This window comes from Narcine bancroftii, chromosome 3 (assembly GCF_036971445.1).
Source record: "Narcine bancroftii isolate sNarBan1 chromosome 3, sNarBan1.hap1, whole genome shotgun sequence".
NCBI classification, from domain to species: domain Eukaryota; kingdom Metazoa; phylum Chordata; class Chondrichthyes; order Torpediniformes; family Narcinidae; genus Narcine; species Narcine bancroftii.
This window is the reverse complement of record NC_091471.1, coordinates 305,900,836-305,926,749: the sequence shown is the minus strand read 5'-3', so window position 1 is coordinate 305,926,749 and position 25,914 is coordinate 305,900,836. Positions and strand designations below refer to the sequence as shown.

The window sequence follows — 25,914 nt, the reverse complement described above, 5'->3', positions numbered from 1 at the left end:
GGACGGTGAACTCCAGCCCTCTCCAGAAAAGTCAGAAAAAACAAAGCAAAACACAAAGGCACAAAAATAAAAATCAAAGTAAAGTGAATATAAAGGTGGAAAGAAGATGGCGACGAAAAAAGAAAAGTCGAAACCAACGGTAAGAAGAGAGGAAGAGAAGACAACGGAAGATGAAGGAAAATGCCTTACCTGTTCGAAGAGGCCCGCAGTGGAGAGAGAAACCTGTTCCCTCAGGTCGGTAGAATATGGACTACAAAAATGGCTCGCTGAGCCGAGTAAAAGTGCGCAACCGCGCATGCGCAACTCCTCGCGCATGCGCGATGCGCATGAAAAAAAACACACCGACGGGAGGGGTGACCAGCTGGGGAGTCGATCTCCACAGCCGGCAACGACAGCTGCAGAACACCTGCAGCAAGAGGAGAACACAGAAGACAACGAAAACAAGAAAGAAGAGAAGAAAAGGGCAACAAAGAAACAACAGATGGCCAACCCAGAGGAAGAAGAAGAGGAAGAGAAAGAGTACAGTGAAATAGAAGAAGGGAAAGGCAAGATAAAGGATATACTTTCTCTTATTAAAGAATACATGGAGTCATTTAAAGAATGGCAAGCGCAAGAATTTAATGACTTAAGAAGAAGAATAAACAATACAGAAGAGAAAATGAATAAAATAGATATGACCTTATCAGAAATGGGAAAAAGAATGGACAAGGTGCAAGAACGAGAAGCAGCAGTAGAAATGGAGGTAGAGGACTTAAAAAAGAAATTAGAGGAATCTAATAAAAAAGTTAAAGAGACACAAGAACTGTTAGCTCAGAAAATAGATATAATGGAAAATTATATCAGAAGAAATAACAAAGATAGTGGGCCTTAAGGAAGATGAAGAAGGCAAGAATATGAGAGAGTTTATAAAAGATTGGATCCCTTGGATCCTAGGATGTCCAGAACTACAGCAAGAAATGGAAATAGAAAGGGCACATAGAGCATTGGCCTTTAAACCACAATCACAACAAAAGCCAAGATCTGTTTTAGTAAAATTCCTAAGATATACTAAAAGAGAAAAGGTACTGGAGAAAACAATGGAAAAAGTAAGAGAGGACAATAAGCCACTGGAGTACAAAGGGCAAAAAATCTTCATTTATCCAGATATAAGTTTTGAACTCCTGAAGAAGAGAAAGGAGTTCAATACAGCAAAGGCGATTTTATGGAAGAAAGGGTATAAATTTATACTAAAGCATCCAGCGGTATTGAAAATATTTATTCCAGGACAACAAAACAGACTATTCTCGGATCCAGAGGAAGCACGAAAATTTACAGAACAATTACAAAATAGACTGAGAGATGAAGACGTGTAACGAGAGTACAAAAGACTGCAAACTAAAAAGACATAAGTTTTGAACTCCTGAAGAGGAGGAAGGAGTTCAAAACATCGAAAACGATCTTATGGAAAAAAAACTATTCTCGGATCTAGAGGAAGCAAGGAAATTTGCAGAACAACTACAAAACAAACAGAGAGATGAAGACATGTAATAAGAGTAAAAATGACCACGATTTATATGTATGTGGGTAAAGAGGTATAAGTGTGTATATGTATAATGTGCATACATGAATGTATCCGTATTTAGAGGAAAATATAGATAGTATAGACAAGAATTAATAAGGGAAGGAAAAGGAATAGAGGGAATAAGGAGGGAATTAAAAGAGTGACCTTTGTCACATATGAAAAGTTAAATCTTTTCGGGGGGGCTGGGTGGGGGGGTTACGGTCACTGCAAAATCAGCTGACGCTGGCGAGTGAATTCGCAAATCCAAATGGAGAGGGGAGATGTGGTTGTCCGACAAGGGATAAAGGACAACTCAGGAGGGGAAGGTGGGATTGGGGCTAAAGAAGTTTTAAATAGGAGAATAAGGAAAATGTTTGATGTTTTAGGAATGTTGTCTTATAAAGGATTCAAAACAAGAAAACAGAAATGGATAAGAAGGAAAGGTAATGATGGAGAAACGGAAAGGGAAGATAAATAAAGTATAAAATGGCTACGTTGAACTATATGACTTTAAATATTAATGGAATACATAACCAAATTAAAAGGAAGAAACTGCTAAATTTACTGAAAAAAGAAAAAATTGATATAGCATTTGTGCAAGAAACACATTTAACTGAATTGGAGCATAAGAAATTAAAGAGAGATTGGGTAGGACACGTAACAGCAGCATCGTATAATTCAGAAGCAAGAGGAGTAGCTATATTAATTAGTAAAAATGTGCCATTTAAAATAGAAGAGGAAATAATAGATCCAGCAGGGAGATACGTAATGATAAAATGTCAGATATATTCAGAGCTTTGGAATCTACTTAATATATATTCACCTAACGAAGAAGATCAAAAGTTTATGCAAGATATCTTTTTGAAGGTAGCTAATACGCAAGGGAACATACTAATAGGAGGGGATTTCAATCTGAATTTGGATCCAAATATGGATAAAACTGGGAAAAAAATTAACAGGAAGAACAAAGTAACCAAATTTATAATTAAATCGATGGAAGAAATGCAACTTTTGGATATATGGAGGAAACAACGCCCAAAGGAAAAGGAATATTCATATTACTCGGCTAGACATAAAACATACTCAAGAATAGACCTATTTTTGTTATCAGCTCGTATGCAAGATAGAGTAAAAAAAACAGAATATAAAGCAAGAATACTATCGGACCATTCACCCTTAATATTGACAGTAAAGTTAGAGGACATCCCTCCAAGAATGTATAGATGGAGATTAAACCCCATGTTACATAAAAGGCAGGATTTTAGAGAATTTATTCAAAAACAAATTAAAATGTATTTTGAAATAAATACGGAATCAGTGGAAGATAAGTTTATACTATGGGATGCAATGAAAGCATTCATTAGAGGGCAAATAATAAGTTATGTAACCAAGATGAAGAAGGACTATAATCAGGAAACAGAGCAGTTGGAAAGGGAAATAGTAAATATAGAAAAAGAATTAGTAATGAAGGAAGATATCACTAAAAGAAGAGAATTGGCGGATAAAAATATAAACATACAAGGTGGAGAAAAATATAATGAAGACAAAACAGAAATATTATGAACTAGGTGAAAAAACGCACAAAATCCTAGCATGGCAGCTTAAGACAGAACAAGCTAAGAAAATGGTATTGGCATCAAGGAAAAAGGACAAACAAATTACATATAATCCAAAAGAAATTAAGGAAAACTTTAGAGAATTCTATGAACAATTATACCGAACTGAAAATGAAGGGAAAGAAGGGAAAATAGATGAATTTCTGACTAAAATTGAACTACCAAAACTACAAATAGAGGAACAAAATAAATTAACAGAACCATTTGGAATAGTAGAAATACAAGAGATAATAAAAAAATTACCAAATAATAAGACACCAGGAGAGGATGGATTCCCAATAGAATTCTACAAAACATTTAAAGACTTATTAATTCCGCCCCTCCTGGAAGTAATCAACCAGATTGATAAAACGCAAAGCTTACCAGATTCATGTAGAACAGCAATAATTACAGAAATACTAAAGCAAGGGAAAGATCCACTCACACCAGCGTCATATAGACCAATATCTTTACTTAACACAGATTATAAGATAATAGCTAAATTATTAGCAAACAGATTAGCAGAGTATGTACCGAAAATGGTAAATCTAGACCAAACTGGATTTATCAAAAAAAGACGCACAACAGACAATATTTGTAAATTTATTAACTTAATTCATGCAGTGGAAGGGAATAAAGCACCAACAGTAGCAGTTGCTTTAGACTCAGAGAAGGCCTTTGACAGAGTAGAATGGAATTATTTGTTCAAAGTATTGCAAAAATTCAGTTTACCGGAGAAGTATATTAATTGGATTAAAACATTATATAAGGGACCATTAGCGAAAGTGACAGTAAATGGACATGTATCAAAACAATTTAACTTAAGCAGGTCAACACGACAGGGATGCCCACTATCACCTTTATTGTTTGCGTTAGCTATAGAACCACTAGCAGAATTGATAAGAACAGATAATAATATAAAAGGAATAAAAATAAAAGACAAGGAATATAAAATCAGTTTATTTGCGGATGATGTTATAGTGTACTTAACAGAACCAGAACTATCAATAAAAGAATTATATAAGAAATTGAAGGAATATGAAGAAGTGTCGGGTTACAAGATCAACGTAAATAAAAGTGAAGCAATGCCTATGAATAATGCGGATTTCTCAAAATTTAAGAAGGAATCACCATTTAGATGGCAAATGCAAGCAATAAGATACCTAGGTGTACAAATAAACAAAAATCTCGGCCAACTATATAAACTCAATTATTATCCACTAATGAAAAAATTACAGGACGATTTAGAGCATTGGAAAGATTTACCACTAACACTAATAGGAAGGATAAACTGTATTAAAATGAACATTTTTCCAAGGATATTATACTTATTTCAGGCATTGCCAATACAACTGACAGAGAAATTCTTCAAGGAGTTAAAGAAAATAATAAGGAAATTTTTATGGAGAGGGGGGAAACCGAGGATAGCACTAGATAAATTAACAGAATGGTATAAACAAGGAGGCTTACAACTGCCAAACTTTAAAAATTATTATAGAGCCGCACAATTAAGATACCTATCAGATTTTTATCAAACAAGGGAAAAGCCAGATTGGACGAGATTAGAATTAGATAAAATAGGGGAAAAGATACCTGAACACATATTATATAAATGGGATGAAAAATTGGTACAACATAGAAGTTCTCCAGTATTACATCATCTCCTCAATATTTGGAAGAAGATTCATGTAGAAAGAAATAAAACAAATTATCAATTACCAAAACTAACATTGACGCAAAACAAGTTACTCCCTTTTACAATAGATAACCTTTCCTTTAGAGAATGGGAAAAAAAAGGGATTAAAAGAATAGAAAATTGTTTTTCAGGAAATAGATTCTTATCCTTTGAACAAATGAAAGATAAGAACAATATAACTGGAGATACAGCGCTGGCATATTACCAATTGAGATCCTACTTGAAGGATAAATTAGGAAGCAGTTTGAGTTTGCCAGAGGGAAGTAACCTTGAATATGTGATTACAGATACAATGTTAATCAAAAGATTTATAACAAATATGTATATTAAACTGCAAGAAAAGGAGAATGAGGAAACAAATGGTAAAACTAAACAAAAATGGGAACAAGATTTAAATATAAAGATAAAAAAGGAAACATGGGAGAAGTTATGCTCCAGAACGATGAGAAATACAATAAATACGAGGTTACGTATAATACAATATAACTGGATACACAGGCTATACATTACACCTCAAAAGTTAAATAAATGGGACCCAACAGTATCTGATAGATGTTTTCGATGTAAAAAAGAAATGGGAACAACAATTCATGCAATCTGGATATGTGAGAAAGTAAAAAAATTTTGGGAAGATCTAAATCAGATATTAAATAAAAAAACAGAAAACAATATACCAAAGAATCCAGAGATCTTCCTCCTAAGTAACATAAAAAATAAAGAATTTGGAATTGATTTGGAGGATGCACAAAAAAGATTTGTTAAGATAGCTCTAGCCGTAGCAAAAAAATGTATTATGTCAACCTGGAAATTGGAAGATAATTTGAAAATACAACAATGGTATATAGAAATGAATAAATGTATTCCATTAGAAAAAATAACATATAGTTTAAGAAATAATATTGAAATATTCAAACAAATATGGGAGCCTTACATTGAATACAATAGCGAAAACCTACCAGGGACAATCATTACCTAAGTTACCGGAAGGAAAAGGAAATGAAAAGAATGGACTCAATAGAATTTCTGGTGTATTTTTATTGAATGACAACATTGTCTGACTGGTTTAATGTATCCTAGATTGTATACCTTAAATGGACGGGAGGGGGGAGGTAGGGAGGGTGGGATGGGAGGAGGGGGGGGGGGAGAAATTGGCACTGTATATGTGTGAAAAGGAAAAAGTGTGTACCATGGTTAATGTGATTTATGGTGTGAAAAATAAAAAATTTTAAAAAAAAGAAGAGAGCGTATTGGCTGGCTGCATCACAGTGTGGTACAGTTGCTGTAGAGCATTGGATCAGAGGACTGAAAAACAATTGTGGCCTGTTCCAAGTTTATAAGAGACATTGATAGGATAGAGCACACATGTCAAACTCAGGCCCGCGGGCCAAATTTGGCCCGTGATATAATTATATTTGGCCCGCAAGATCATATCAAATATGTATTAGAGCTGGCCCGCTGGCCGCCGTGCCAGTATAGCGCATGCACAGCTAATACTACAAATCCCAGAATGCTTTGCAAATGCATTGGCGTCAGCCCGCTAATCGCCCCCACCTCCTCTCTTTACTTTCATTAGAATCTGCGACCTGTCGCCTAACTCACGTGTAATAAACCCCTTACAAAAAATGGCCAAACCAAAGACAGAAAACAGGACCTTTCAAGAAAGGTGGGAGGCAGACTATATGTTCATCATTTTAAAAGACAAACCTGTTTGTCTTGTGTGTGGAGCCAGCGTGTCTGTAGTTAAAGAATATAACATAAAACGACACCATGAAACGAAACACCAGGACAGGTATAAGGATCTGAATGAGAAGCAAAAGCTCCAGAAGGTGGAGGAGATGAAAAGAAGTCTGGTTTTACAGCAAACTTTATTTTATATTTTATTTCTCATTTGTTAATGCTTCTTCTGGAAAGAGTTTAACCAAAACTATTATTAAACATTTATTTTAATAAGAAAAAGTTTAACATTACATATGTTGAAAGAAGAGAAAACATGCAGATGTTGTTGAAAATTTTCAATAAATATTTAGTTTGGCCCACGACTTAGTCCAAGTTTTTAATTTTGGCCCTCCGTGAATTTGAGTTTGACACCCCTGGGATAGAGGATTAGAATCTCACCCCCAGGGAAAAATGTCACAAACTCCAGGAAATGCCGCTGAGATGAGGGAAGTGTAAAGTAGATGTGCAAGGCACTATGTTTTGTTTTATAACACAGAGTGGCAGAGTGCCATGAGGAAAGGTGGAAGCAGATACAAAAATATTGTTTAAGCAGTTTCTAGATAGGAACATAAAAATGCAGGAAATAGAGGGAGTTGTAACTTGACCAATCAGCAGAGCTTAACGTGGACATCGTGTTTGGCGCAGACATATGGGCCAAAAGGCCTGTTCCAGGGCTAGACTGTTCTGCTTTCTAAAGTATGCAATAGACAGGAATAAAACGATTGCAAAAATATTCTTCACGCCATCAACCTTTTGTTTCATCTTCACAAATGGGACTCGCTAATGTATGCTCAACATGGACAAGTTGGGCAAAAGGACTTTTTTTTTAAAGACAGCATGGCAACAGGCTCTTCTGGCCCATGAGCCCATGCAGCCCAATTACACTTAATTAACCAACAAACCCTCCCACGTTTTTGAAAGGCGAGAGGAAAACGGAGCACCTGGAGGAAACTCATGCCGACAAAACATAAAAAAACCTCTTATAGGCAGTGCCAGATTTGAACCTGAGTCGCTGGCACTGTTTCTGTGCTCTAAAACTCTATGACTCCATGAAGCTGATAATCAGTTTCACCTCTTACAAGCTACATTCTGGTTCCTGGGAACGGCAAGTTTGTTGCACAAGGGGGCTTGTGGAGATGCAACCTGCAAGTTTCAAAGGAGGAGAGATGATCTCTAGGGAACCTACAGGGCTCAACAGGGTAGATGTTTTCTCTGGCCGAGGAGCCAATTACCAGGGGCGCGCCTCAGGATACAGGGTTGGCTCTTGAAAAGGGAGAGGAGGAGACATTACTTCATTCGGAGAACAGTGAATCTTTGGGATTCCCTACCCTCTTGGGCTGTCATTGAAATGAGTAACAACAGAGAAGAATAGAATTATGGAAATCAAGGGACATGAGGATAGTGTAAGGAAAAGGTGTTGTGGTAGAACTGCGATGATCTTGATAAATAGATGAGCAGACCTGAAGGGCAGGAGGGCCTACTTCTGTTCCTAATTCTTAATTGTTAATCAATGTTAATTGTTGCTTAATAATAATAAATGGTTTAATATTCCTTCCATCCTTTGGGAATTTGTGATTGGAAAAAGTCATAATCTTGCATCTTTTTTTGTACATGATGTCATGTATGTACTCTGACAATAAATCTGAATCGGAAATCTTTTCCAGTATAAGCTTTTCCAGCAAGTTAAATTCAAGGACATTTCCACTAGAGCAATGATCTTTGCTTACAATTACCATTGAAATGAAAAATCTCCCCAAAGGCCATCATTTATCCCCAGGTCAACATCACGTCATTTAACCGGTGGCTATCAACTACATATTGTTCTACACTAAATGGTTACCTTACATATATTACCATGGAATCTAAATTTCAGAGAATTATTAACTGATATTAAAATACTTTGAGATATCAATGTTCTGCTCTTGTCTCGCTTCCACTGAAACACATGCCTCTTGTCTCCACTTCTCCATGCAGTGACCAGTTCCACATTATAACCACTTCCTACCGGTAGAACTTTCTCTTGAATGCCAAGTTAGATTTATTAGCAGGCAACAGTAGTACAGCTGCTGCCTCTCAGCACCAGACACCTCGATTTTATCCTGACTTCTGGCGCTGCCTGTGTGGAGTTTGCACCTTCTCCCTGTAACTGCATAGGTTCCCCGGGTGCTCCAATTTCCTCCCCTTTCCCAAAGTTGTGCAGGTTTGTTGGTTAATTAGCCATTGCAGCTTCCCCAAGTGTGTTCATAAAATCCGTATGGTGGGTGGGAGGGGGTAGTTGATGAGAATGTGAGGACAATTTTAAAAAATGGGATTAAATTCAGATTAATATGTGAATGGCTGATCTGGACGGTGGGTGAATGGGCCTGTTTCCTTGCTCTATCTCAGTGTCTGTTATCTTCTACTCTTGATCCTCAGTTTTCTACTCTCCCTTAAGTGGGAACATTTTCTGATGACAACTCCATCAATCCCCTTAATACAAGTAAAGGCTTCCATCTGCTAACCCAAAACCTTTTCTCGGTTATACAATTAGTTCTGGCTGTTCAATCTATTTTTGTCGGAAAAAAATATAAAATTCCATTTCACAAATTTATGCGAAATATAAAGCAAAAACAGTGATTGCAAGAAATGCTTAGCAGTCAGAAGAGAGGAACATTTTACTAGTGCCTAAAAAAGACGAAAGGAGTGCTGTGTAATTGAGCCATTGTCTGTATGGAAAGGAAAAGAGGGAGTTGTGAACTCGCCCAGTGCCATCAAAGGGCATTGGTCTCCACTCCTGCAAGAGACAGTGACTGAAGAACATAGAGTCTATCCCCAAGGACCCTCACTCTTGAGGCCATGCCCTCTTCATTCTGCTACCATCTGGAAAGAGGTACAGGAACTTGAAGATGAGCCCTCAGCACCAGCTTCTTTCCTGCTGTCATCAGATTCCTGAATGAACAATGAACCACAGACACTACCTTATTTTCTCTTCTTTCGCACCATTCATTTATTTATTTATATGTCACTTAGAGCAATTTTTGCAGCCGTAACGCTGTACAAAACCACAAATTTTGTGACATATTCATAATAATAAATTTTAATTCTGATGGTGTCCTTCATTAAGCCCTCTCCATTTAGCTGCCACAGATAGCGCCACCACGGTTCTGAGGAGAGACCACTCACCCACTCAGCCAAGTGTCTCGATAAACAATTCCTCTTTTATATGCCCTTCTCTTCTCCGAAGACTTTGCTGAGGATATGGCTCACCCAATAGCTGTAGTGTGAGGCTGTTTGCACATGTACCTTCCAGAGATGGGAGCCTGAACTCCACCGCAAATAAATACCAAAATTCAAGATTGCTGAAGGTAATCCTACTGATCCATGATCAGCTGAGACATTGTGCATATTTCTGCAGATAAGTGGTGACAAGCTTTCCTACATTTTGAAATCGAGGACTCAAAAAAATATCACCATCTACTTATTTAATTTATAGCATGCCAAAAGCTGATTCTGGCACTTTAAACCCCAATTACTCCCAATTTGACCTACAACCTATGAAAGTTTTGGAGGGTGGGAGTATACCGGAGCACCTAGAGGAAATCCACACAGACACGGGGAGAACGTACAAACTCCTTACAGACAGCGCCGGATTAGAACCCATCTCACTAGCACTTCATAGCATTGTGCGTTAGGCTATCTGTGTATCTGTTGCAATAAATCCCCTTCCCCGCATGGATTAGGGAAAGGCAGAAAAAGTTCTGGATGTGCTGGGATGGGACTTAACCTCTCACAATATTCTGAGCATTTGTTTAAAGTCAAATTAGAAACCAGATAAAAGTCAGTGGTTAATTCTGGAAGTCATATTTACTAGGCAGGCGGAGGAAAACAAATCAAGCCCCTTCTTCCCCCCCACCCCACCCCTACACATAAAATAACATCAAATGACCATGAAAGGGTAGACAGAGAGAAGATGTTCCCAGGAGTATGAGTAAATCTGATTAAATTGTTATTGGACAGGTGCTGTAAGTAGTGAAGCTAAGGTAACATTAGAGTTAAAATAAAAACAGCACAGAAGCAGGCCCTCTATCCAACTCCCCCATGCTGGCTAAATTACCAATCAGAGCTTGTCTTATTTCCCTGCATTTAGCCCATATCACTCCAAACCAGTGGTTTTCAAACTGCCCCCACTAAATTCACATTCCACCTTAAGTATTCCCTATGCCATCAGTACTCTGTGATTAGTAAGGGATTGCTTAAGGTGGAATGTGAGTGGAAAGAAAAAGTTTGGAAACCACTCTTAATTTACTCATTATGTGCATGGTTTCATAACTCCAAAGGAAATGAGCAAATGACAATTTCTCTCAAGCAAAGTATTTCAGTAACAATTGGATCTTGAGCAGTGATTTTCAACCTTCCCTTCCCTCTCACATTGCACCTTCAGCAATCCCTTACTAATTTTCTTACGACATTGGGATTGCTGAAGGTGGAAGTGTGAGGGGGGGGCGTGGGGAGTGGTGTAGTTTGAAAACTAATGCACCCTTTCTTGTTCACATATCTGTCTAAATGTCTTTTAAAAAGCTGTGTACAGTTTATTTTTTGCACTATCAATTAGTAATTCTGCTGCACCCGCAGGAGAAAAGAATCTCAGGGTTGTATGTGATGTCATGTATGTATATGACAATGAATCTGTACTTGCCTCCACCCCTTCCTCGACTCACTGCCTTCCATTTAAAAAAATGATGCCCCTCAGGTCTCCTTTGAATCTTTCCTCTCTCACCTTAAATCTATTTTAGATCACCTCACCCTGCAAAAAAAGACCATATAGCTATTCACCTTATCAATGGTCCCCTCGTGATTTTATAGAGCTCTATAAGATCACCATTCAGTCTTTTATGCTTCGGTGTGAAAAAAAAGCCCAATCCTATTCAGTGTTCCCATTGTCGCAAAGATTTGCAACCAACATTTCGGGCCTGAGCCCTTTGTCAAGGCATGAACGAAAAGCAGGGTCCACCAATTTAATCAAGCCCCTGCCTGCTTTGACGAAGGCCCGAACCATTGGTTACGTATCATTGCCGCACAGGGAAAACTGTGTGATCTGCTGAGTTTTCCGGCACTTTTGTGTATTAAACTACAAACATATCATCTGCAGATTTTCTTGTTTAAATCCTATCCAGCCTCTCTTTACAACTCAACCTCTACAGTCCTGGTAACATTCTTGTGTACCTATTCTGCACCCTTCCCAATTTAATGGGATCCTTTCTATAGATTGGCAACCAGAACTATGCAGAATACCGAGTGTTACATGACGTCCTAACTCTTGTGCTCAATGCCCTGAATGTTGAAGACCTGTGTACTGAATTATCTCTGTGGCATTGATTTGTTGGAGTTTAAAAAACAGAGGTGATTTGACTGAAATACACAATCCTGAGGGGTTAATACAGGTCAGTGCAGAGAAAATCTTAGATCTAGAGGACACGGTTTTTAAAAAGTAAAGTTTCTCCTTAATAAAAGAGATTAGATACCTCAAAGAGCAGAATTTATGAATATTTTTGTCAAAGGTAGAAAGATATGAAATCAAAGATTATTGCTTGATAGATGGGAATGCAGAGTTGAGTTAATGATCAGATTAGCCATGATCATTTTCAATGGCAGAGGCTTGACTCAGTGCCAAGTTTCCTACCCCTGCTCTTAATTCATGTTTATCTGTGGTTATTTACATGTAGAACATGGACAAAGCAAAAATAACTAAACATGCACTTTCAAACCAAGTGTACACATTTCAGATTTATTGTCAGAGTAGATAGATGACATCACATACAACCCCAAGATTCCTTTTCCAGTGAGTAGAGTAGAGCTCAGTGTATCAGCAACATGGAAAGATCATGAATGCAAAGATGTGATGTTAAACCTATACACAAACCTGCCTGGTCATCTCGATCCTCACCATGAACTAACTCTAGGTGTTCCAATGTATAAAAATTATACACTAAGCTTCAATGCATAATCACTATATCCACACCCTGACTACATTGGTTTATGGGTGGTGCAGTTTTCTGTTTGCTGAAACAAAATACACAAGGAATTCATTATTTTAATTGGCTACTTTTTACAAAGAACAGGGTAGATCAAGACAATTGTATGGAATAATTGATCTTGAACTAGGTTTGAAAGATATTACGAGCAAGCAGAAAACCGCAAGGCTTGTAGAGCACGAAGCAATGTTTGAGGCTACTCTTTCCCACAGGCATGGCCCACTATTCAATGATTCAATGTGACCATGGCTGCTCCGCACTGCCCTCAACTTCCTTTCTGTACAGCTCCTTATTGCCTTCAGTTTCCCAATCTTTCAAAAATGTGTCTACCCCAACTTATGCATTCAAATCCAGACTATAAAACATACTGATAAAAAATGTTATATAAATTTAGACGTACAAGGTAACAGGCCCTTTCAGTCCATGAGCTTGTGCTACCCAACTGACCCACAACCGTGGGAGGAAACCGGAGCCCCTGGGGAAAACCTACACAGACACAGGGAAAACGCATAAACGCCTTACAGACAGCGCGGGATCCCGATTGGTGGTGCTGTAACAGCATGGCGCTAACCACTACGCTAACTGTACTGCCCAAAAATATAATCTGATCTATCTTCCCAGAGACAACAATAGAATGAGAATATTATGTTGCTTATGCCTGAAGATATATTGGGAGGATTTTGTTTTAATTTGCAATGTCCTTCAGGCTTCTGTACTGTCTGCAGATAGCAGCAATAGAAAAAGAGCATGGGTGGTGAGGATCTTCAACAGTGTTGACGTCCTTCAACGGTGCCTGTAATGGCCTTGGCTAAGTCACCCACTCTCTGCAGCTGCTGCATTCCTGGGCCTTCAAGTTTCCAAACCAGGTTGTGATGCAACCAGTCACTGTATTTTCCACAGCACATCGATGGAAGTTTGACGAGAGCACTCGATGACATGCCAAATCTACTCACACGCCTTTGAAAGTAGAAATGTTGGTAAGCCTTCTTTACTGTTTCTCCAATGTACTGGACCCTATATGTGGATTCCAAGGAACTTGAAGCTGCTAACTATCCTTAAATGAAGGCAGATCCATGGTTCCTCAGTTTCCATTCTCAAAGTCCACAATCAATTCCTTGGTCTTGCTGATATTGTTCTGGCACTACACAACTAGATTCTCCATCTCAATGCTTCTTCTTTGCCCATTTTTCGGCCAACAACATTGATATTGTCAACAAATTTTTAAACTTGGCTGCACAGTCAAGAGAATAAAGGGAACAGAGCAGGGGACCCAGCACACAGCTTTGAGATCTCCAATTTTATAATCAATGAGGATGAGGTGATGATCCTGATCTACTCTTACTGGGGTCTGCCGATAAGGAAGAAGGGATTAATAGAATCCCAGATCTCCGGTTATCAATTTTGATGGTGTGAAACACCAAGCTGTACAGCCTGATATAGGTGTTCTTATAGTCCATACAGTTCATCACAGAGTGGAGGGCCACCAAGACAGAATCCACTGTTGATCTGGTGTGGTGGTAGGTGAATTGAAGTGGGTCCAGGTCACTTAAATTTAAACATTTTTAATTTAGACGCACAGTATGGTAACAGGCTCTTCTGGCCCATGAGCCCATGCCATCCAAATGCACCTACGTTTTCTGGTACGTTTTGAACTGCGGGAGGAAACCGGAGCACCTGGAGGAAACCAATGCAGTCACGGGAGAACGTACAAACTCCTTGCAAACAACGCCAGACTCACCCCTGATCGCTGGCATTGTAACAGCATTATGCTAACCTCTACGCTACACTAACCGTTTCTGAGGCAGGAGGAATTTATTTCACCTCTCAAAGCACTTCATCTAGAGGTAAGTCACCTTGCTCTTCCTTGGCACTGGAGATATGCTAGTAAAAGTTTGGAAGTACCTCTTTAAGCGAGTCAGATTGAAGTTCCCAGCAATGAATGAGAATGCATCAGGATAAATCTTATGGATTTTATTGATCACAGTGTGTAGTTCTTCAAGTGTTACTTTAATGTGAGCCTATATGGGGGGGTATAGACTGCAATCAGGACAATGGAGGTGAACTACCTTGGCGTGTAGAAGGACCGGGACTTCAGTGCCAGATGTCCCAGGTGAAGGGATCGCCATGCGATATTACCATGTCCAATCACTACAAACACTGACACTCCTTCCTTTGCCTGAAGACATCGTCAGCAAGTGTGACACACCACTGAAGGCATTGCCTTCTAGTCAGGGTACTCTGCCAGATGCAATGCCCAGTGCCTCTGCCATCTCATTCCTATCTTCTTCACCTTCCACCCACTTAGCCTCTGACGTTGCTGTGACCTTCCCTGTTATTTTTGGCACCTAAAATTGTGGGGATTTTAATGGCGTCTACAAGGAGAAACTCTTTCCAAAGGCAAGTTTGTCATTCAACAAAGGATGTAGTTTTATACCAACAGGCATAAGAAATGTGAGATGAGGGTTTTTAAACAAAAACACACCACATTACTGTATTAAAGTAATGAACATGGTGCCTAAAAGTATGGTGGAATCAAAGAATTCAGAACACATTTGACAAATTAAAGGGAACAAGCAAAGATATGGAATGTAGACCCTTGCATGCTAAAATAAACTGCAGCTTTCACAACTACAACATTAACCCAGATCTTCCTCTAGCTCTCTGTATAATTCCTTCCACAGTGAAATGGAACTACAATTTTAGCTTCTGCCAGCACTCTTCTGTCTTTTTCACATTCACTTGGAGCACATGTCCAATCTCTTCCTCCCACATGAGGTCCTGTAGCCTCATAGTTCCTCCGACAGTCATCCCCGTGTCTAAACCTTCTCAAAACAGAAAATGCTGGGAACTCCCATCAAGTCAGGTGGCATCTGAGGATGGACATACAGTTTACAGTTGCGGACCTGTAACGTTAACGGCATATCTTTTCACAGATGCTGCTCAACGTCCTGAGTATTTCCAGAATTTTCTGTTTCCGATTTCCACCACCTTTTAAAAACGTCTCCAATTGTTGGACTGACTCCAATAATCAATGTTATCTCTTCCACAATCCAACCCCACTGATGTCCCACGGTATCTCATCCAATCTAAATCCGACTTTGGTAACAATTTTTTTTCTAAATGAAATGTGCTTCCAATGCATCGCTGAAATGATACAGAAATCAATTATTTGTCTAAACAATTATTTGCATTGCAGTGTCTGCGGAAGCTTAGTAAATAAACACTGTTGGCAGGTGTAAAAGAGGCCGCAGATCTCCCAAACCGGTTGTACCGAGAGATAGTTTAACTATTCAGCATTGAGGGAAGATTGCCAGAATATAGAAATGGGCGAGACAGGTAAGGACACTGGACAGATGGGACCAGGAACAAGCGTGGGAGCATTGAAAGAGTTTGGTGGGCGATTCTCAACCTCTGATGGTCCCTTCACACACACACAAAAATCAGTTACGGAACCACTTGGCTGACTCCCACAGCCCCACTCTTACCTTTGGGCTCATTTCTCCATTGCCCCAGACCGCGTTCAACCCGGAAGCTCTGGGAAATCGGAGAGTTGTTGCCAAACGAGCCGCAGCCAATCACAGGAGAGGACGGAGGCATCGTGTGGTGACGCAAGGAGCCAGGTCTCGCCCGGGGGCTTGGACTCGAAGAAGGAACGCGGTTAGAAGCCAGCACAGCCCAGGGGCTGAAACGGGACCCCAGTTTCTCGCCTTGCTGCCCGTTTGACGCAAGGAGACACGGCCGGGGGCTGCAAACTGAATGACGAACCCGATCGGTTCAGTCCCACCATTCCCAGTGTTTCAGACAAGCGGAATGGATCCAACTTCTGCAACACATTTTTGATCTTCCGATTGATCTTTGCAGAGATCATTCACTTTTACAATTCCGCTTAAATCCTGCCTTGAGCGACCACACCGGCGCATTTCTGAAAGCAGAGACCGCAAATAGTTGGCGTTTTTAAATTGCCCTGTCAAATGGGGTTCACCCGGTCATTTAGTGCCCCGTTCACAGGACACTTTGAAAGAGTCTGACGCGGTGAGCCCCGTTGGAAATCAACCGGATCCCTGCCCCACCTCGGAGGTGGTCAGGGAGCCCCTTAAAACTTACCTCGGTCACGTCCTCCCGTGGCTTGAAAGCAAAAATGGCCAACCCAGTTACTTTTGTGATGACAGCTCTGGCTTCACAGGGAATCCCTGGCAGGAGGGGAGAAAGGGGTTACCGACGGGGCAGAGGGGGGGGGGGGGATCAGCTGCCGCGGGAGCAGAGGGATCATCTGCTGCTGGTGGGGGGGGGGGGGGGTGATTGACAACTGGTGGGAGGGGGGAGACTTATTGATACTTTGCATGACACGTCATTCAACATCTCATCACGGGGGCGGGATCCCCTTTAAATCGCCGGGTTAGCGATTTACGGCTGGGAGCACCGGTGACTCATTTAACACACCTGGGTCCCAGGAGGGCGACCCAGGGGTGGAAAAGCACCTACTGAATCCCCAAAAAAATGTTAGCTGAGTTTTCCTGCCACCGCAGATACTGCCTGTGGCACTGAGTGTTCCAACTTTCACTCGAACAAGCAAAGAATGGCTGGAACAACTCGACAAGTCACGCAGCATCCACCGGTCGAAAGCGACAGTCGACAGTTCGGGTTGGGACGCTTTGTGAAGAGGGGGAAGAGAACCAGGAAGGGGGCAGAGATGACAGGGTGTCGGGAGGTGGAGAGCAAGGTAGAGAAGAGGCCACTAGAAAGGAGGGGGAAAGGGGAAATATAAGTACATGAGTGGGCAAAGAAGAGATGGAATAGATGTTACCTACATAGTTAAATAGAAATGTTCAATCTAGGCTAAGATAGTATAATCCATAACCATTAGGAATAAAAATGATTCTCCGAATTGTTCTCTGTATTGCACAGTCAGTTTGTTTACATTTGTTACCTGTTTACATTTCTTTTATTTGTTTACTTGTTCATGCTGTGTACAATTTTTGGTGATTCTGCCGTGCCTGCAGGAAAAAGGAATCTCAGGATTGTATGTAATGTTATGTATGTACTCTGACAATATAATCTGAAATCTATAGTATTTGGGAATGTCATTGTGAAGATGCATAAGATAAGCACTAAAATTAAATCAAATCAGGCTATGATCCAATCAGACAGTAGACTTTCCTCAGTGCATCAGGAGAAGTTTGATGGAGCTTGGAGGGTAAGGAGCTCGTGGACCTCTTTATCTTCCCAATTTGTAGGTTTTGCAAACGAGACTCTTGGAGTTTGCCAAGGTGGAATAACGGAAGAATTCAGCCACTGAAGTTGGAATTCGAGGGCCAAACCCATCGGGACCATTGCCTGAAGAGGGCGCACAAAATCAGTGAACCGGTGCGGACTCGAAAGGCCAACGTGGCCTGTTTCCGCCCCGTAAATGGTTATATGGTTATAAGACTGTCGAGGAGGAATATAATGTGATATTCCTCGAGTTTACAATTCAAGAAATTGTGATAAAAAAGTACAATATTACATGGAATTTGTTTTTGTCTGCTGTAAGGCAGATAGATTCACCATCGGCAGAAATTGCCTGAAGTGCCTCTTACAGTCATAAAAAGAGAGCTCCCTCAGGGTCACCGAGTGTCCATGGATTTTCTTCCAGCGCTTCCGCAGCCACACAAAGTCCAGAACAAATCACCAACAGCCCGAGCTCCAGATCCAAACCTCCGACATGGCCAGGAACCCTCAGCACCGTTGTCGCCCTCTCACATCCCAGATCCGATACCTGGTACCCCTTCAGCCAGTCTTGAACCAGTCTCTAGCAGTCCGCAGCCCTGTTTGAACCCCTTGACCACAGTCGCCAGCAGCCAACAGCCTGCGTGTGTTCCCCGCCTCGAATCACCAGCAGCCTGCCACCTGTGTCTTCCTCAGCCTCGGAGCCCCTCACTGGTTCGCCACCGTGGTCACCATCCTGTGGGTCATCTCCTTTGCTTCTCTTCAGACCGGGGGAGGGGGTGGTCTCCCTGTTTTCTGGTGCCCTGTGCCAGTCCTTTGCTTCCCCGTTTGGCAATGGATAAGGCCAAGAACAGACATGACTAATTAGGAATAGTTGGGGTGGGAGTTGAATGGGTGGAAAGTTAAGTTGAGAAACACAAATAGAACATAGGTGTTCCAATTGAAGTGGGCAACAGCTCCTTTGTGTATCATATCAAGGCCACAGGGTACTGTGATAGATTGTAGGTATAATGATAGTTATGTTTGAAGATAAACATCATGCAGGACATGGAGCGGTTTGGCAAATTCAACCCCCCCACCACCACCACTCCCTGGTCATTTCCAAATGCTGCCTGAAGTAAAAGTGATGTAGCATCGCCCTGAGTGTGGCACTGAAGTGTCATCTAAAACATTGTGCTCATTTTTTGTGTTTTCACTTTGCTAAACAACCTTCCAACTCTAAGACAGGAGGTGAGCCCAGAGGACTCCAAAACCCAGCAGCAACAGAAATTCACCAAGACAATGGTGACTTAAACAAAAGTTGCTTTTATTTTTCTTCAAACATAATAGGATTAATCTTTAACTTATTACTATTAACTTTACCTAACTTAAAACTCTTCTAATTCTTAGTGCACATGTATGTAGAGGAAAGTTCTTTGCTTCACTGTCCAATATTCAATTTTCACTTCTCCAAGTTCACTGGTATCAGGCAATTTTCATACTGTGCACAAAATGTAACATTTTTAACCTTCACCAGGCTCTGGCACATTAACTTAAATAGTTACCACAAAGGAAAGTCTTTGTTAGTTTCAGAGAGAGAGATTCGTTGCTTGTTGGACACACACACACAAACTGATTTCCTTCAATCAGCCACTTCAATGTCTTGCTGAAGAAAACTGCCCCCTTTTGAGTTTTCCAAAAAAAAACACTTCTTCCAGGTTACCAGAGTTCTTTTTCTGTTCTTCTATCACACACGGCAAGAACATCAATGACAGAATCCAGACACTACCTTCTTTGTTGACTATTAACACTGTTACGCAATGCCCAAACTGTTTTGATGTTCATTGACTTCAGACAGTCAATGTAACTCTGTAAGGTAATGAAAGAATGTACTTCCTTTCTCAGGATGTTGTAATAGTTTTGTATTGCTAATGCCAGAATGTGGAAGCACCGTACTGAAGACTGCACGTTGAGGGCAATTCCACAGTACTGTTTGGAAAAGAGTTTCAAACTTTGACCAAAGAATGATTACAAAATGGTGAACTATGCCCAAATTGCAATAGTGTGTGGCAGAGGGAAACAGTGATAAATGTGTTCCCGTGGATCTATTGTCTTTGCCCTTCTGGTCCATGAGATGCCAAGAAAATTGCCCCTACAGATAGTAGAGACTGCATCCACAATATGCCAAGCTAGTAGATGTGTAATGAAGTTAATACAGTAAAAGTCCGAAAATCCGGATGCCAGAAATCTGAATCACCTGAGAATATGGACTTACCATATATAACCATATAACCATTTACAGCACAGAACAGGCCAGTTTTGCCCTACTAGTCCATGCCGTAGCAAATCCCCACCCTCCTAGTCCCACTGACCAGCACCCGGTCCATACCCCTCTAGTCCCCTCCTATCCATGTAACGATCCAGTCTTTCCTTAAATGTAACCAATGATCCCGCCTCGACCACGTCTGCCGGAAACTCATTCCACATCCCCACCACCCTCTGCGTAAAGAAATTTCCCCTCATGTTCCCCTTATAATTTTCTCCCTTCAATCTTAAACCATGTCCTCTAGTTTGAATCTCCCCCTTTCTTAATTGAAAAAGCCTATCCACATTTACTCTGTCTGTCCCTTTTAAAATCTTAAACACCTCTATCAAGTCCCCTCTCAATCTTCTACGCTCCAGAGAAAAAAGCCCCAGACTGCACAACCTTTCCCTGTAACTCAGACCCTGAAATCCTGTCAACATTCTCGTGAACCTTCTCTGCACTCTCTCTATTTTGTTGATATCTTTCCTATAATTTGGTGACCAAAACTGTACACAGTACTCCAAATTTGGCCTCACCAATGCCTTGTACAATTTCATCATAACCTCCCTACTCTTGAATTCAATACTCCGATTTATGAAAGCCAACATTCCAAATGCCTTCTTCACCACACCATCTACCTGAGTATCAGCCTTGAGGGTACTATTTACCATAACTCCTAAATCCCTTTGTTGCTCTGCACTCCTCAATTGTTTACCATTTAATGTATATGACCTATTTAAATTTGCCTTTCCAAAATGTAGCACCTCACATTTATCTGTATTAAATTCCATCAGCCATTTCTCAGCCCACAACTCCAGCCTTCCTAAATCACCTTTTAATCTACGATAATCTTCCTCAATGTCCACAACACCACCAATCTTTGTGTCATCCGCAAACTTGCTTATCCAATTCTCCACCCCTACATCCAGATCGTTAATATATATAACAAATAATAGTGGACCCAGGACCAAACCCTGAGGAACTCCACTAGTCACCGGCCTCCAATTGGACAAACAATTTTCTACCACTACTCTCTGACACCTCCCATCCAACCACTGCTGAATCCATTTCACTACCTCCTTATTTACACCTAATGCCTCCACCTTTTTTCCTAACCTCCTGTGGGGAACTTTGTCAAAAGCTTTACTAAAGTCCAAATAGACAACATCCACAGCTTTCCCTTCATCATCCTTTTTTGTAACCCCTTCGAAGAACTCAATCAGGTTTGTCAAGCATGATCTACCCCTGACAAAACCATGCTGATTACTCCCTATCAATCCCTGTACTTCCAAAAATTTGTAAATAGCATCCCTCAGAACACTTTCCATCAACTTGCCCACCACAGACGTCAGACTTACAGGCCTATAATTCCCAGGTTTGCATTTGGACCCTTTCTTAAACAGAGGAACCACATATGCCACCCTCAAATCCTTTGGTACTTCCTGAAAATTCTTGGCTTTTATGTGCATGCGTATGTGCCACAGATGCATGGCGGTAACAAACGACCACACGGAAATGTAGGAGAAAAAAAATTTATTTATATTTTATGTGAAAAAATGTTTTATTAATAAGCTATCAAAATGTATGTGTCTATACTCCTTAAATTTGAATCTTAAAAGTACTGCTTGAGAATCAAGTAACGCTAGCTTCTCTTTGTTTTCTCATTGACTGCATAATCTGCATTTCCTGGGTTTTTCTTCTTCAATCCAATAGAATGTTCTGCGTGGCCACCACCCTTGAGTTGTTTGAAGCTGTAATCGTACAGGCAAGTGTAAACCAGCACACACCCGGGGTCAGCAGGTGAGTCACTGCAGTGTACTTGAACTCCAGTCCTCACGGCATTTGTGTGGCTGAAGTAGATAAGTTTCTTGTCGACGTTAACCCCGTTTCCCTGAAATGTCGAGAGTGGGAGGGAATAATAACTTGCAATTGGTGCCGAATTCGATCTGCTTTGTTGACCTGTTCATTGCTTATTATTCCTTGGGTTCATTGCAAGCAATGTATATGAAATGGATTACATTACAAAGGTATACTAATTGATTGAATAAATTAATAATACTATGGCAAATATATTTTGAGTTTGCATCTACTTCCAATATAAAACTAATCGAGCACAATATTTTCTAAATGATGAAAATCTATGTAAAACAAGGTTCAAGGGAATTAGGGTGAATTCCTAATTCTACATTGTAAAATCCAATTTTCCTGTCTGGTGTTGTACAAAGAAGAGCTGGAGAAACATAGCAGGTTGTGCAACGTCTGTAGGAAGTAAATTGCAGTCAATGTTTCGGGCCTGGGCCCTTTTGAGGAATGTCAAAATTGCACCGATGCCTAAATAAAAAGGCACAGGGATAGGATGAAGGGGAAGGGGTGAACAGGCTAACAGTTATGAGGTAATAGGTGTATACAGGTGGGAGCATAGAAGAGAAAGAAACTGAGAAGTGATGGGGGGAGGGAGCAGAGAGCAAAGGGTACCTCTCTGAGAAGGAAGGCAAAGGGATGGAGAATTGGAGACAGAGGGATGAGGGAAAGAGAGAGAGAGACTGGGGAAGGGGGTTTACAGAAATAGAGGACATCATAGTCTCCAACCAGATGGCAGTATCAGAGACGGAACGAAAGGTTTTGTTTCTCCATTTTGCAGGTGGCTTCAATTTAGCATTATATCTGGCCATGGATAGTGTGGCAAAGGGGTGTGGAAATGAAGTGGTTGACCACTATGAGGTCCTTGCTGCTGCAGTGGACACAGCAAAGGTGCTCAGTGAAGTGATCTAGACCCCAGCCTCTGCAGATTTGCTCATTTTACGTCCTGTGTGATGTGGTAACTTGCCATGTGTCAGCATAAGCTTGGATGTTGTCCTTGGAAATTTTACTCATATCTTTGTAGCTGCAACCAATGTTTCATTAAATGTAAAACTGAATTTGGACTGCAGAAGCTTTTGTGGGTCTTATTCATGTGGTACAGTTCAATTGGAGCAGCAGTATCAGGTAAATAGGAATTGAGCTGCTGTAAACATTCACAAAATAATTTTCTGAAGAAAGAGGAAGGGAAAATAACCATCTCAGGAAAAGAAAGTATGACTCAAACAAGGGGGCAAAAATAGACTTTACATCCTTCATTGTAAATGAATCAAAATATCTACTTGGATTTTTGATATTTATCGCAAGTTCCTTCAATTATTTTCATTTGACCAATTATTTCCAATTAATTTTCTTTATTTCCCCAAATTTTTGTCATAGTCATAGAGACAGATCAGAAACAGACCCTTCAGCCCATCAAGTCTGCATCCATCATCGTACCCATTTCTACACAAATATATACTGCTCTATTTTATTCTCCCCACATTCCCATCAATGCCCATCCAAATCCTATACTCATTTATGCAATAATGAAATTTACATGGATCAATTAATCTACCAACCCACTTGTTTTGGAATGTGGGATAAAACTGAAGCATGCATAGAAAACCCAGTCAGTAACCGGGAGAATGTGCAAACTCCACACACCTCAAGTCAAGATTGACCTGGATCTCTGAGCAATGTGGTAATGGCTCTCCCAGCTGTGGAAATGTGCAGTCCTTAAAAAATAATCTCTAGCACTGTATCCCTGTAATTAACCTTCCCCTTCTCCTTTCTGAAATCCTTCAGTTTATTGTCAGAATCAGATGCAGGGTTCAATTGGGTAACATTAAGATGAGGAATGGATGTATTATTGTTCAGAGATTAATCTCTGCAAACATCTGCTCAAAAGAATACCATCAAAATTATTTAACATGTTAAGCTTAAGCCAAATCACAGGCATTAAAGTCCAGAACTCTACATGAGGTTCAGGTATGACCCTCAGAAGCCATCCCCAGGGAAAAGTGGAGATTCTGTACGAGAATCAAGGTTCTGAAAATCTGAAACAAAAATTACAAAACACTGGAAGCACATAAATACTCAGTAGGCCACGTCTGTGAAATCAGGTGGAGAGCTAATAAACTAGGACAATGAGCAAAACTATGTACTATGATCATCAGTGATTCTCACCTTGTGGCAGGGCCTAATTGACATAACCTGCTACAAAACAAAATTCAGTGCAGTAGGAGGCACCAAATCTTCATTCCCAGATGAACTCAATGCCTTCTATGCCCAATTTGTCAAGAGCAAGGAAGAACCACTGCACACCCTCACATCCCATGATGATCCTCTACTGTCAGTATCCGAGAATGATGTATGGGCTGCCTTCAGGAAAGTGAATCGAAGGAAAGCATCCAGATTGGATGGAGTCCCCAGCCAACTATTGAAAACCTGTGCTGACAAACTGCCGTGGATATCTTCAACATTTCACTCTGTTTCAAACAGGCCTCAATCGTATCGGTGCCTAAGAAGAGTGCAATAACCTGCCTCAAAGGATATCAACCAGTGGCACTCACATCCACAGTGATTAAGTATTTTGAGAGGCTGGTGTTGAAGCACATCAGTTTCTCTCCGAGTAGCAACATGGATCTTTTGCTTACTGCAGCAACAGGTCTACGGCTGATGTAATCTCACAGGCTCTACACAAAACCCTGGAATATCTCGACAGCAAAGGTGCATACATTAGGATGCTCTTTATCAACTACAGTTCGGTATTCAACACCATAATCCCCTCAAAAGTGATCAGCAAACTCCAAGTCTTGCACTTCAAAATCCCACTCTGTAATTGGATCCTGGATTCCTCACCTCCATACTACAATCAGTGTGGATTGGCAAGAATATCTCCTCCACAAACTCCATCAGCACCAGAGCATCACAGAGCAGCGAATCCTGCTCTCCTCACCTTGCACCTCCAATTGCAAGACTCGGTATGACGATACCATTTACAAATTTGGTGATGATACCATTGTAGTGGGTTGTATAAAAGGGAGCAATGGGTCAGTATGCAGGAGGGAGACTGGAAACTTGGCTCAATGGTGTACTAATGACAACTTCGCACTCAATGTCACCAAAAACCAAGAAGCTGATTGTAGACTTTAGGAAGGGAAAACCAGAAGTGTACGATTTAGTGATCATTGGGGGATCAGCAGTGAAGAGGGTGAGCAAATTTAAATTTCTGGGCGTCACTATTGCTTAGGACCTTTCTTGGACTCAACATTCGAATGTCATCCTTAGAGGCATGCCTGCTCCTCTACTTCCTCAGGAGTCTCCAGAGGTTCGGTATGACATCGGAACCTTGGTAAACTTCTACAGAAATGTAGTGGAAAGAATGCTGACTGGCTGCATCGCTTCTTGGTATGGAGCCACCAATACATCTGAGCAGAAAGCCCTGCAAAAGGTAGTGAACATAGTGCAGTATATTACAGGCAAAACTCTCCCCACCATCAAGAAAATCTTCATGGTACGCTGCAGCGATCGTTAAGGATCCACACCACCCAGGACACACTCTGTTTTCGCTGCTGCCATCAGAAAAGAGGTATAGGTGCCACAAGTCTCGTACCACCAGGTTCAGAAACAGTCGTTATCCCTCCACCATCAAGACTCCTAAACAATAGACTCAGTCAGGGACTCATTTAAGGACCTCTTACTTTGCACATTATTTACTGAATATTTTTTTCTAGCACAGTTTATTTTTCTTTCTTTACATTTCTCTTTGTATACCTGTCTTTTCTTGAGTATAGTTTTCGCCCCACTATTATTAAGTAGAAATTCTGTCTGGCCCACAGGAAAAAGAATGTATATGATGTCATGTATTTATTTGAACTCTGAACTTGAGGTAGTCTTTTAAAAGGACAGCGGTGTTTTGCCCTGAAAGACAATCGACTTGGTTAGTAAATCAAATAAAAGCAAATGTTGTCACCTTGATTCAATGGTAGAAATCTCTAAGTCTAGGTTTGAGCCACACTTCAGAG

The 25,914-nt window shown here is 40.6% G+C and overlaps 1 protein-coding gene across 3 annotated transcripts in view; it reads right to left on the bottom strand.

The window, feature by feature from the left end:
• Positions 1 to 16,772, bottom strand: part of yju2 (YJU2 splicing factor homolog) — a 112,972-nt gene extending 96,200 nt beyond the window's left edge. Inside the window, exons 1-2 of one of the 3 annotated variants that reach the window (XM_069928810.1) lie at positions 16,663 to 16,772; positions 16,044 to 16,480 (exon numbers count right to left, since the gene is read on the bottom strand). The gene's annotated coding sequence lies outside the window, so the exon portion shown is untranslated. The remainder of the gene's footprint in view (positions 1 to 16,043; positions 16,481 to 16,662) is intronic. The other 2 variants (XM_069928812.1, XM_069928811.1) reach the window with 2 other exon arrangements.
• Positions 16,773 to 25,914: the final 9,142 nt, after the last annotated feature.